Genomic DNA, 11954 nt, shown 5'->3' on the forward strand with positions numbered 1-11954 from the left:
AATCAGCAAATTATTTTAAAGTATTGATTGAAAATACAACTTCTATTATGTTTACATGATTTATGGATTGTTTTTCACTATTTCATGCAAAGAAACTCTTTAAGGTTTCTTGTTTATTCTTATTACACATTTTATAGTGATTTATCTTAGCTCTGAACTTACCTTCTATATGATTATTTCATAATGTTTTACTATTTTCTCATCTGTTATTTTGTATTTATTTCTGTATCTGTGCTCTAGTGTTGTGTGATCTCCAAATTGCTTTTAACTCTTTCTTTTCTTTTCTTTTCTTTTTTATCAGGTAAAACACATTGTAAGTGTATTTTGAAAGGTGCTATGCGAAAAAAGTGCAATGTTATTATTTATATAATTAATTAATTCCATGTGTCTGTCATATATTTAAATGTTTTAAAGTAGCTGGTCCATGTAATCTGCTGTATGCTAAAGTTTAAATTCGCCTGCATTATCATATTTTGCTTTTACGGTAGAAAAGCCCATTTAAATAATTCTTCAAACTTTTGTAAACACCTGCACAAATAGAGATCAAATTGGACCCCTACATTAACTGCTTGCTATGGTGCGCCACCGTGTGTTTTGTGGTGCAAATGCAACATGATTTCTCATTTTGGATAAATCAAAACATTGTATTCTCAAGACGTTAAAGTTATGTTGCGAGCACCCATGTGTTTTCAATAACCTTATCTGTGGGATGGTTTGAGTTCCTCCCATGATTCCACACAATGTTCCCTTTGTTTGCTCCGCTGTGACATTTGCAGATGCCTCTCAAAAGAACTGAGTGAGGAGCAGATCTTGGAGGATTTATTGCTCTGATTACCGCTTTAATAAAAATGTGTTGTGCAACTTGGGGCTGTGGTTAGTTCCTTCATCACTGGGGAGGAGGGGGGGGGGGGAGGGGTAGGAATTGCGAAATTCTGTGTGTGACAAACAAGTTTACATCCAAACGCACCAAACATGGTTAATGTTGGTGCAACGTTTAAGTAGATAACAGCTTCCCCAGTGAGTTTCACATGTACATTATACTGCAGGTTAAATAAACGACCACACTGAGATATCTGACATATATCATTGATTGTGCACACAGGTGATTTACCTATCTACCACTAAGGGGCGCAATTGTGTTGTTTACCAATCATTTCCCTGATCACAAAGTGAGCGTCTCTGTGATGTCACTCCAATGACAGAGCAAGAGAGACGCACCATTTCCATAATGATACAAAATATCCCAAAATGCAAACATCAGTGATGAAGTGAGAGTCAGAGTTTCAGTTCTACATGCAAATAACTGCATGCACAGAGCAACATGGAGAACACACAAACTTCTGCACACCTTGTTCTTGCTGTCAAAATACCACTGTGCTTCTTTTTTATTCGTAAAGAAGGGAAAACTTAAACTGAGTAAGACACAGAACAGACTATTAAATGTCAGTCATCATTGTTTTATTCTGTGAATTTAGAAAAATCCTAATCTTTAATCATTATACAACTTTTTGTCACATGTTCAACACTTACTTTCCCAACATAAACCCACTGCAAAATGACTTTAAAATAATCACATTATCACCACAACATTAATCAGTAAAATTGAAATTAACACTATCATCATAACTATTTTTATTGGTACAGCAAAATGTTCACGCTATAGCAGCAAATATTCATCATATAGACCCTATATGCCTCGTGTTGTGTGATAATCCTCTTTATGTCCGATAGAGGAAGTGCAGCAGCCTTTCCCGTTGTATTGTTTAGAGAAGCTATATGTTTCCTCCAAAAAGAAAAAAAAAATAGATGCTTCCTCAGTCATCGGACACGACACTCACCTCCGACTGGAAGGCCCTGAATACAAGTCCCCCGAGCCGGTGAACATCCGTCCTGATGAGGAGCTCCTGAGCCAGATGGAGAATCCCCACACGTTTCTGTAAACAACCCCGACTCTGATTGTTTGGTGCAGACACGTCTTTGTTCTTTCACACATCAAGGACTGATAAGGAACGAGCACAAGCTTTGTGAGTCTGAGTAGACTTTTGTTTCAACTGATCAAAGTCGTGATTTATAACAAATCTGGATTGACAGGAACAGCCTGACATGAAAAACACAACAAAACTAATGTGATTAATTTGAATGAAAGGAAAATTCTCTATTTAATCTCATCAGGGGATCTCTGTCTGCTGTGAAAGGGAAGTGGAGGACTGAATCATTTGGTTTGCTGGAGTGTGTAACTCATTAACAAGGACTGTACATAATTATCTTTTTATTTTATTTATCATTTATTCAACCTGGGTGGATCCATAGAGAGATCATGTGTCTTATCTAAGTTGCTGGGCTGGAGCCAATCACTTCTGACCTTCTTGGCAAGAGGCAGGGTTCACCCTGGACAGATCTCATGTAAAACAGATAACTTAAAAAAGACATCATAAAACAAGGGAAATAATCTGAGGCAGAGAATAGATAAAGGAACGTGTGGGAATCAAAGGGCAAACCAATAATCATGGAAAATAAAACCTACATGGTACAAGCAATGACTATTAAAACAGTCTTTAAAGTTTTTTCAAACATGACTAGACAGAGTAAGACTTTCAGTATCAGTGTCATCTTGAAACAGCTAAGGTGGGGTTATTTGCAGAGTGTGACGCCACAGGATTCGATTTTGAGTTGGAGCAAACATGTGCTGGAGGGATGAACTGGTCTGAAAGCTGAAACGAGTTGAACCTCGGTGGTCAGGGCGGCTCAACCAGTTTTTCCGGCCAGGTTGCGTCTCTGGAGAAGATTTTGAAAAGGGAAGAGAGAGGAAAATGTTACAGCTCGACATTCCTTTGAGTCATATAAATGTATCCAGTTATCTAAGTGGTCTACTTACCATCAAATGAGTCACCTGTTCGGTCTGCTGCAGGTATTAACCACCCACCCCTGCTGACCGTCTATGAATAGATTCTGAATGAGAATACAGCCCAGCGTTCCCTGCAGGCTGGTTTCCTCTCAGCTCAGCTCGAAGCGGCCACTAAGTTCATCAGGTGTATCCTTTAGAGAACACCTAAATAAAGAAGAAGATATAAACTGTCTCACAATGTGTTTCTTAAGCTCTGAAAACTTCCAAGTCAGAAAAGCAGCAGCTCCTTGTTCAAAGACAAAGAGACAAATACAAAAATACAACTAAAAGAAATACTTACATTGAACACTTTAATGAGGCTTAAAGCCCTAAATGTAGTGTGCCTTACAGGGGAAGAAAAGAATAGTTATACCAAATGCCAAGGATTACTGTCGCAGCCTCCATTCTTTTGCATTTAAGCTGCTTAACCTGCAGGGTTTAAACTACAGTGTCCAAGACTGTTGTGTGCATTTGCAGTAAACTGTGCTTGAGGGACGTGTCTGCGTGAGACGTGTGGAGATCCAGGTAATTCAGACAGGGAGGATAAGAAGAGCGGTTGAGTTCAGCGCCCCCACCCTCTCTCCTCTGTGTCGTGATGCTCCCTCTCAGGTCCTACCTGTAACACAGAGATATAGCCTGAGCCCAACATCCCTGAGTTTCATCATTCTTCTGGCATTTAAAAGAAAAGGCACTCCACACACTCACTGACCTTCTCTCAGCATACCTCTCTCTGTCTCTCGCTGCTCGCTCCTCGTTTCCCTCTGACTCACAGGCCATTGTACTTCTCCTATAGCAGTGCTGTTTGCTGCTCGCTGTCCCTGCCTCCCCTCCCATCACCCTCCACTGCCACCCACTCGTCTCCTCATCCACCCTGTCGGAGAACAATACCGAGGGGGGGGGGTAACGATTGTAATTACCCCAGCTATGAGTTGCAGCAGCTGAAGAAGGTGCGTAAGAAAAAGGAAGTACAAAGCCACTTAGAAGAAAAAATGTTGGATACACACAGGCCATGTGTGTTACAAAACCAGGACAACAGCTCATTATAGCATGTGTGCTGGTGTGAGTGAGTTCACCTCAGCTGATAACAGCCCCGTGCCCCTTTGTGCATATCTCCACCCACAGCATGGTGGGGATGCAGCAGGCCTATGTGCTTATGGAACCGACGCAGGGGGCATCTGCCACACATGCACGCATTTTGAACCCGGGCTAATCACTATGGTTACGGGCTTTTTCGGCGCGTCCTGATTGGCTGACGTGGTTGCAGTGACCCATTACTGACTCCCCCCTGTGGGTTCTCATTGGCTGTGTACCCCAGGATGGTGATGTCATCACGGCTGTGGCATGTTGCAGTAGATGTGGCATTGAGACATGCACTGCATGGATGAAGAAAGCAGAGCGGGATCAAAGGCTGGAGGTGACGGCAGGGTTTGTGTTATTTACAGTTTTGGCTTCCTGAGAGTGGTGGTGCAAAAATGTGAACATTTTACATATTAGAACCAGTAGAGGGCATACTGACAGAACAAGAAAGTCTTTCGGTTTTCGATTGAACCATTTTGATTTCAGAATATTTTCCAGTCACTGCATATTTTTGAGAATCGTAAAAACTTCTCATCTGGTGTTTTGAAATTGACTGTATACGACAAACAGTGTCATGCATGTGTACACACAGTGCTCTATTCCGGGCCTTCACTTCTTATAGCATATTTAGCTGCTTCATGTGTCAATAAACTATTCATTCAACCATACAAGTATTTTTCTCTAAAGCTGCACAAGGCAGAGATATGAATAAAGTACAGCCCACTGATTGCATTGTAATTTATGAATGACACTCTGGAGGTGGAATTATTATAAGCTCCCATGGAACTAAGTGCGTTGCCATGGATTTTGCCATATGAAGCACGGTAAGTTTTGACCAAAAATGAAAAAAGGGATTCTATCAAAAGAATAGATGTCATCACCTGAAGAGGCGCACATAAAGACCATGTCCAAAGAATAGACACATATAATAAGAGAATATATACATATCTATAGAGGTATATACATTGTGCTATTAAATGTGAAATCTTTGATAAAAAAATATTTGACGTGTACTTTTAGTTTGTCTCATGTCCCATCCACTGACATGGAGAAGACAGGAATAACAAACTATTCTGTAGCCGGCCACTAGGTGGCAATCGAGATGATTTGGCTTCCCTTTTGAGCTGCCATGTCATCCATCCTTAGTCTACAGATAAAAAATACACTAAATCTAAAATCATTATAGTCAAGTTGACAAATAGAGTAAATAAGACCCTACTTCTTTTAACACACAATGCTCCCATATGATTTCTGTGTGAGTTTCAATACAATCTGGCCTCTGGTCCACCATCCCGCAGCTTCTTCATTAGCGGGCCTTCTGTCTTCGTCCCCCCATCACTGTCACTCCTCCTCCCTCTGCTGCTGCTAATACTGACTCATCCTGGAACCCCCCCATCCAGTCCACTACCCACGACCCCCTACCTCCGCTCCAATGAACCCATCAAGTCAACTAATTACTCTTCTCAAAGCTGCCTAACGAACCCTTTAATTAAATAAGGCTGGAGTCTCTCTTCTCGTGGTGCAGTGACCCACTCCCTCTCCAGACCTGCGCTGGAGGGAGCCCCGCCGCCCGGGGGCCAGTCTGGATAAAGTTTAGCGGCATTAGGGAGAATGAGCAGGTGTTGGAAAGAGAAGAGCAGTTCACTCAGGGACCATTTTTAAACCCGTCCCCATCGACTGGGGTTTTCATGGGCCTATAGAGCATTTTTCAATATGCTCCCTAGCTATTGAGTTTTAGTTTTTTCTAGCCATGCCAGAGGTGTTTCCAAATAAATGACTATCTTGATTTGGTTCAAACTGAGATCTCCCACACTGATGAGATTCCATACATTTCATTGGTAAATGTATTTGTATTTATAATACGCTTTTCTAGTCTTGATGACCACTCAAAGCACTTTACATTACAGTTTCACATTCACCCATTCACACACACATTCATACAGTGCATCTACTTGCAGCACTTTTGTTATTCCATGGGGGGCCATTCGGGGTTCAGCATCTTGCCCAAGGACACTTCGGCATGCAGATGGTTCAGACTGGGGATCAAACCGCCAACCTTCAGGTTGGAGGACGACCACTCTACCCCTCAGCCACAGCCGCCCAGTACAGACATTTTATTTTTTAAGGTTCCCAAATGACAAATCCTACTAGATGTACTGACCTGTTCATTTCAAAGTAACTTGCTACTGAAATCAGGTACTTTTTAGGGAATAACTTAGAATTTTGAGTAACTTCTATCTATCAGTTGTTTCCCCTGTGACTGTGAGGCTGTGTTGAGAACAACACACCTCATCATCAACAACAAAGTCCCTTTAGGAAATAAATCAAACAGCAACACTGTCTGTGGAAGGATCAGAACATCATCAATGAGTGCGGCCACGCAGCACAGGACCTGTTGATCCGAGTGTAATCTGGTACTGCAGCTTCACATCCACAACAAATAGGTTGGAGAAAAGTTTCTATCAGTAGGTTGTGAGAATGCTGAATAACCACACCTAACACCATGTAGAAAATGTTTTATCCTCTTTGTATATCTACCTCTTGTATATATTTCTTAGATTATATATATATATCAAAATATCTGCACATCTAGAATATTTGAGACTCACTACAGTAATTTCAAAGTACAGTTGTTACTTGATATATTGTATATGTATGTATGTATGTATGTATGTATGTATGTATGTATGTATGTATGTATGTATATATATGTTCTTGATATATTTGTGCTTATGACACATGATATTTTCCTGTTGTGCCACCATGAGGTTACCATTAAGATTTGAGTAAAATGCTGAGAAAAATATTATTATACAGATATATTGTATGCAGTGACCTCCATGCCCCCCCTCAGGATGCAACGTCTCTATGGAACCCTTAACTTTTCTTCTTCTTTTATATTTTATCCAATTCTTTATAAAAGTGTTATATAAATGTGTTTAATGTGTTTTCTTGGCAATGACAACCCTGTAAAAGACATTTAAAGGGGGATCATTATTATTAGCAAATAAGGAAGGGAAGTTACCATTCATCCATTTGTCAGTCAGGATTCCTCTCTGTTTACAAAGAGGAACATGTCAGTATACAACATAGAAATGGTCAAATGTCATATGCTGGGACACACCCATGTGTACATATGCATAGACTGTAGCAACCAAAACTCAAACACAAGGAGGTAATATTACGTTTTTTTTAAGTGAACTAATTCACTTGGGTTTCTTAACACTGCTGGAGGCTTCTGAGGTGAAGGAACTCCAACAAAACTGCTAAATGAATATCCTCTTATTGGTTCAGTGTGACAAAGGATTAACTGATGACTCCTGATATCCCTGCATTACTCCCCCAGTCGAGCTTTTCCCTGCAGCAACTGATCATTATTGTAGTTTAGGTAAAATAGCTGCAACAGCCGAGACACATCAGCAATATGTTGGTGGCTGTAATTAGAGATAATTACTTTCCTTTGGGTTTTTCTACAGCCAAGACACAAGTCCCAAGGTTTGCACCTACAGTGTTTCTCCCCCTCGCTAACACACACAAATATACACACACACACACGCACACACACATACACACATACACATAATGCAACAACAGATTGCCATTTCCCCTGCAGCTTCTGTCTGAGTCATCTGGCAACAGAAAACCTTGTACAAAGAGGACAGATGCTGAGAAAGAAAGAAAGAATGTCAGACAGAGGGAGCACGATGAAGATGCTCTTGTGGCATTAATCACATCAGCAAAATGTTATTTGTGGAAGAGCGGGTGTGAAAGAGGAAGCAGGAATGTAGGTCTGTTGTACAGCGGCTGTTTGTTTGTGTGTTGTTTGATGAGAGGTTGACAAACAGCAACTGCAATTTACCTTTGGAGGATACAATAGAAAAACAATCCTTGTTTAGTTTTCTCACAGAGAACAAACAGGTATCACACACAGACACACACAAACTACCTCACACACACACACACACACACACACACACACACACACACACACACACACACACACACACACACACACACAAAGACGTTGACATGTAAAAACAAAGTCATTAAAAAGATCCAAACTGCATGATAAGCGATATCTTTGCAATGGAGAAAAGAATAGGAAACAGCTTCATGTTGCAGACAGGCTAACAAACACACACATACACACACACGCATGCACACACACGCACGCACACACACACAATCGAGGGTAACATCTCTGTCCCACTGCAATTAAAGTCTTAGTCATCGTGCACCAAAGGCTATTTCAGTCCTCTCCTAGCGCAGACATCTTTATAGCATGTTTCTTTTTTTTCCTCTTCCATTTCCCCTCTCTCTCTTTCATGGTGACAAGGTTGTTGATTATTATTATTGATACATGCAACTAGGCCCAATCTGAGCAGACAAAGCAGTTGAAGAAGACTGGAACGTGTGTATTTTTCAGGGATGGGTTCAATTGCTCTTTTCATTCCTGCCACACGTTCCCATCGAGAATCATCCGGTGTGACGACTCTTCTCTGCCCGACATGACGAGCTCAACAATAAATCACTTACAATATAGACTTCTGACACACCTGCCACTCAGTCAGGCTTAAGCCGTAGATCCACCAGAGTATATACAGCTGAATGACAGCTCTGCTCAGCGTGCCACGTCGGCCGCTGACACATATGGCAGCATTCCTTCCTCTCTCATCTGCGCACATCTCAGGCTGCATTCCTGTCCGTGTGTCTCGTCTGGTTTTCTAACCCGGGACTTATACAGTACACTATAAGAAATAAAAGTGCTAAGTAGAACCATAAAGGGTTTCTTGGGCTGGTCCCCGTGGGAGAACCCTTTTTGGTTCCTGGTCAAACCTTTTTCTTTAATGGTTCGATCTGGTACTTTTTCAGAGTTCTACCATGAACACATCATAACGGGGAAACACCTATAGCCACCTGTGAAAGGTTCAACCCAGAACCCTATGTGAGGCTCTACAGATAACCCTTCTATGGTGGAATGGTTCTACCAAAGAAACCAGCCTGGAGGTTCTATCAGGAACCTTTCTACCTTATAGGGTTTCATGTGGCTTCCACCAAGAGGTTCTACAAAGTAAAATGATTTGATCAGGGGGATGGCAGATACATTTGAATTTGTAACCACTGAAACATGGGTAAATCTTGGATACTCAAGGTTCAGGACGTCACAACCCCTGTGCTTATAACACTTCTTGAGAAACTCTTGCTTCCAAAACAGGGATCTTTGAATGAAAATGGTTCTTAAGGATCCCTTGTATCAAAAAATAAAAGGTCTATAGAAGCAACCCTTGTGCAACCCTGTGAGTTGCATTGTTTTTCACGTCGTCATCTTCTTTTACTATGACGGTCTTCGGAGTTGTGAAAGCGCACAAAGGTTTTGTCACATGAAGCTTGTGACAAAAACAACCCCCCCCCCCCCCCCCCTGTGTAAATGCTTCCCAGCACTTGTGTCACACCATGAAAACAGCGCAGATGTGATTTTGTGGAAATACCCTGTGGGATGTTTTGACATCGGTGCACAGTCTGAGGCTGAGACAGTGGTGTGAAGTCAAGTAATCAAACAATCTGCAGGGTGCCGAAGACTTGTGCAATGAATGATTAAAGATGACCCGCCTCCGCGAAAACAAGGATATCATCAGGGGCACACGGAATGACATCACCAACCGATTTGCTCTCTCCACTGCAGTGTGACTAAAGCGATGGAGGGATTTCTGGTGGGATGTTGGAGTTTTAAGGTCGAGCGCAGGTTCTAAGGGAAGCGACCACGGACACGTGTGGCTCTCTGCTGCAGCATGAGCTCATCAATGAGAGAAGTGAGCTCATGTCTTAACCGTTAAAGCTGTAGTCCGTGAAATTCAGATTTATCTTGGTTTTGTGGAGTTTCTTTGTGAAAACTAAAGCTCTGCTCACATTCATATCCTCGTGTGCAATCTGTGGGTGATTAATAAGAGATGATTGTGGACATAGATTGTGTTGTTTTTGCAGAAACGGCAAGAAGTCACTTTGTGGACATGTTGCTGCAATGCTGTGAATTTCTATAGTGTTATCTCTGTGGTATTATTGTTTTTCAGTGGCTACCATAGGACCCTAAATCTTTCCACTACTGCCATGAAACATGATATGAAAAAACCTACAAGATGTGGGGTAGATTTCCTTGATATGTGCTTTTAAATGTTTACACCAACACATTAATATTGCATAACACTTGGCGACTTGCAAGAGACATATTAAAGGGATGAACATAAATTATAAATATTTAACAATCTGTTTACTTGATCATGGAGAGCGCTGGTGTGTGTGTGTGAGAATGATTTCCACTCGAAAATAATCCTGAAGATGTCATCGGGGTCATTTTGAATCAAGCTTAAGACTTGATTATATTCACAAAATCTATACTTGGTGAGTGAAGGTTGAAAATGACGGTATTAAAGTACCAGTGAATTCAGAAGCATTATTGCATAGTATTATGGGAAATCTTGGATATTAGGTGACCCAACGCAGGGTTTGAAAGTCAGGATCTATGCAGAGTTTTACTGTAGAGGCCAACTGATACATTTCTGTCACTTACAGTTTTTCTCCATTGCTTTGGCTCATTCTCAAAACAACACGTGCAAACCTCCAAACCACTGGGCACTTGTTCACAACAGATTGGAATATCTCATTCCTTTAATCAAATTGCAATTGTATCAGCACATCCTTGCACATGACAAGTACAATTTCCAACAGCTTTCACACATTTCAAATGATTTAGCACACCTTTGCAAACGGTTAGGTTCAATTGCCTTCAGTTATCCCAATTACCAATTGAATATATATTGCTGGTCAAAACTGACTGTCGCTTCTCAGTCAAGTGGTTGTTCTCTGCAGAACATGTTTGCATAATTTCCTTGTGTACATCATCACCTGCACAATAGTTCACTCCACTGTCAAAGTCTTTCAGGCACATAATACCATGAAAAACATCATGATATATACTGTAATAAGGATATCTTTGATCATCGGCTTAATTTTCAGGTGCAACTAGAACTTTAGTAATCAAGGTGGAGTTTCACACATCTGATCACCAATCACACAGTAAGTTTACAGTTTTTCTCAATTGCTTTGGCTCATTTCACGAAAGAGAAATGACATTCTCAGAGCTCTAAGTGCAATTGGCAAAATAGCCCATATGGTTCAGCACAACTACATAGATCACCATGTTTTTAACAGCTACAAATGTTGTTGTTCTTTTTGTTTGAGTCGGGCAATGATACATTTCATGCAATTCAACTCAGAACAACCAACACACACACACACACACACACACACACAAGACAAGAGATGCGAAAACAGATATTATTTATCATTCAAGATTCAAGATTTTCATTGTCAAATGAACAACAATAACATTAAGCAGTCGCTGGCAGTGAAATGCTTGAGTCTCATAGACAGACAGACAGAAAGACACAGACAGATGGATAGATAGATAGATAGATGGATAGATGGAAAGATGGATAGATAGATAGATAGATAGATAGATAGATAGATAGATAGATAGATAGATAGATAGATAGATGATAGAGAGATAGATAAATGGATAGATGGATAGATGAGTAAATATATAGATAGATAGATAGATAGATAGATAGATAGATAGATAGATAGATAGATAGATAGTTAGATAAATGGATAGATGGATAGATGGATAGATGAGTAGGTAGATAGATAGATAGATAGATAGATAGATAGATAGATAGATAGATAGATAGATAGATAGATAGATAGATAGATAGATAGATAGAGAGATAGATAGATAGATAGATAGATAGATAGATAGATAGATAGATAGATAGATAGATGGATAGATAGATAGAAAGATAGATAGATAGATAGAAAGATAGAAAGATAGATAGATAGATAGATAGATTGATAGATAGATAGATAGATAGATAGATAGATAGATAGATAGAGAGATAGATAGATAGATAGATAGATGGATAGATAGAAAGATAGATAG

This window comes from Pleuronectes platessa, chromosome 5, assembly GCF_947347685.1.
Source record: "Pleuronectes platessa chromosome 5, fPlePla1.1, whole genome shotgun sequence".
Classification (NCBI taxonomy): Eukaryota; Metazoa; Chordata; class Actinopteri; order Pleuronectiformes; family Pleuronectidae; genus Pleuronectes; species Pleuronectes platessa.